Here is a 3,024-nt window from a genome sequence, read left to right as displayed (position 1 = left end):
GTGCACGTCGAAAAAGAAGTGCCACAAATGTAGCAGATCATCACCACACTCTCATCCATGGAGGGAGTTCATGGACGATGAGCCCGCCTCCAGCCAGACGCACTCAAGCTGAATCCGTCCAGACTACTGGAACATCCAGGCAGCAAGAAGATCACGGAAACGGTGAGTGAATGAATTCAATCGCAATAGCACACTCACCATCTCATTGATCATTCCTCAACATTAGAATCCAGTACATCACCACCAGTAGCAGTGAACTTCAACAACAAAATGATCAATGAGAAAGCAGAGAACATCAACCACGAAACTCACCAAGGAGAAGCAGATCAACAGTCAGTGCTGTTGGCAACAGCACGAGTAAAAGTCATATCACCGAGAGGATTCACGACAAAAGCCAGAGCACTCATCGACCAGGGTTCAGAGGTATCGTTTATCTCCGAACAATTAGTTAATCAACTGCATTTACAGAGAAGGGCATCAACAGTGGAGCTAGTGGGAATTGGTGGAATTAATTCAGGATACACCAGAGGAATAGTTTCAGTCACTCTACAATCGAACAGTGGGACTCATCAACTGCAACTCAACGCCCACATTCTAAAGAAGCTCACCACAATAATTCCGTCATTTTCATGCTCATCAGCGAGGATCGGCTCACTTCAGAATCTTCAGCTAGCCGATCCCCATTATCTCAGGCCTGGACCAATCGACATCATACTAGGGGCTGACAACTATGGGCGGATCATCATGGATGAAGTTGTCAAGTCAGAGCAATCGAGAGTAGTTGGCCAACGCACAGTATTCGGTTGGATATTATCCGGACCAATCGAATGCACAAATTGTTCAATAAAGGTATCTCTATCAGCTGTACGAGAATCTTCGAATGAACAACTTCTAGAGCTTCTCCAGAAATTTTAGGTCCAGGAAGAACTGCCAAACGAGAGATCATCAACATCAGAGCTTTCACCAGATGAGTACGAGTGCGAGATGCACTTTAGAGCAACTCATAGCAGAGACAACACCGGGCGATACATTGTGAGACTGCCCCTCAAAACTTCAGCAGCAGCGCTCGGAGAATCGAAATTCAAAGCACCACATCAACTCAAATCGATCGTGAGTCGACTCAACACAGATCAAGCATACTCCCAGTTGTACAGAGAGTTCATCAACGAGTACGCAGCACTGGGGCACATGAGAATAGCACCAGAGACTCCAGAACCCGTGCCAGCTTACTATCTACCACATCACGGGGTACTGAGAGAGGAGGCCATCACAACGAAGCTGAGAATCGTATTCAATGACTCCAGCCCCAGTTCATCAGGTATGTCAATTAACGATATACTGTATTCTGGTGAAAAATTACAGAACGATGCAATGGTTATCCTGACTTGGATGAGAAGGCACAGGCTCGTGTTTGGCACGGATATTGTAAAGATGTTCCGCCAAATACGAGTTCACCAAGATGACTGGGATCTTCAGAGAATACTGTGGATCGACGAGAATCAACAACCAGTCACCTACCAGTTAACGACAGTCACCTATGGACTAAATTGCTCTCCATGGTTGTCGTTACGTGTTCAACAACTTCAACAACTAGCAGAAGATGAAGGGCACCGCTTCCCAGCAGCAGTAGAGACGTTTACCAGAGGTTNCTCTCCATGGTTGTCGTTACGTGTTTTTCAACAACTAGCAGAAGATGAAGGGCACCGCTTTCCAGCAGCAGTAGAGACACTCACCAGAGGTCGTTACGTTGACGACATTTACGGCGGTGCAGAGACAGAAGACGGTCTCAAGGAGATCGCAACGCAACTACAAGGGCTTTGCCATGCAGGAGGCTTCTCTCTACAGAAGTGGAGCAGCAATTGTCCAGAAGCTCTGCATGAGTTGGGCCTATCAACTGACGAAGAAATTATCCAGTTCGAGGAGTCAGTCACCAAGGTACTTGGATTGTGTTGGCATCAATCCATCGACACATTCCGGTACACATCAAAGGATTTCAATACGGCGACAATCACCAAGAGAGTAGTCTCTTCAGAAATAGCCCAGATTTTTGATCCACTGGGATTTATCGCACCAGTTGTCGTCCAGGGAAAGATTCTCCTACAAGATCTTTGGAGATTAAAACTAAAATGGGATGATCCTCTTCCAGATGAGTTTGTTCAACGTTGGAAGACATTCCGAGAGAATCTCAACGGCCTAGACAGAGTAACTGTACCCAGATGGCTGAGAATTTCAACAGAGACACTCAACATCCAAATACATGGATTTGCAGACGCTTCAACGGTAGCCATGAGTGCAGTGGTGTATATTCGCACCAAAACCATCAACGACTCGACATCAACAGTACTGGTATGCGCGAAGACTAAGGTAGCACCACTCAAACGCATGACCATCCCTCGACTAGAGCTCACAGCAGCTCTTCTACTGACTCAGCTAGTGGCATCAACGAAGGAAATGCTCCAACTCGACCAGGTAGACGCCTATCTCTGGTCTGATTCTTCAGTAGCACTAGCTTGGATCAGGAGCCACGCATCAAGATGGAAGGACTTCGTCCACAACAGGGTCGTCAAGATCCAGGAAACTCTCCCGAATGCTACCTGGAGACATGTCAGTGGAAAGGAGAATCCAGCTGATTGTGCCTCCAGAGGCATATCACCGAGCCAGCTAGAAGATCATCAACTGTGGTGGTCAGGACCTGAGTGGATCAATCAGGATCCTGAAGAATGGCCACAATCATCAATCGACGCTCCAGCAATGGACATCCCAGAAGTGGCCAGAGAAGCAAAACCAGCACCAGCACATCCAGTTGCAATTAAAATCAACGAAATTGCAGAGCTACTCAACAGATATCAGACGATGGCTAAATTGCTAGCCGTAACAGCTACGGTCAACAGAGCTATCGACAGATTCAGGAGGCAGCCAACGCCCCCGGGACCTGTCCTGACAACAAGAGAACTCAACGACGCGAGGTTATTTTGGGTAAAGATAACCCAACATCAATACTTTGGGCCAGCCATTCGAGTACTC

The sequence above is a fragment of the Diachasma alloeum genome, unplaced genomic scaffold (assembly GCF_001412515.2).
Source record: "Diachasma alloeum isolate Michigan unplaced genomic scaffold, Dall2.0 Dall_scaffold_00982, whole genome shotgun sequence".
NCBI classification, from domain to species: domain Eukaryota; kingdom Metazoa; phylum Arthropoda; class Insecta; order Hymenoptera; family Braconidae; genus Diachasma; species Diachasma alloeum.
This window is presented reverse-complemented; position numbering follows the sequence as displayed.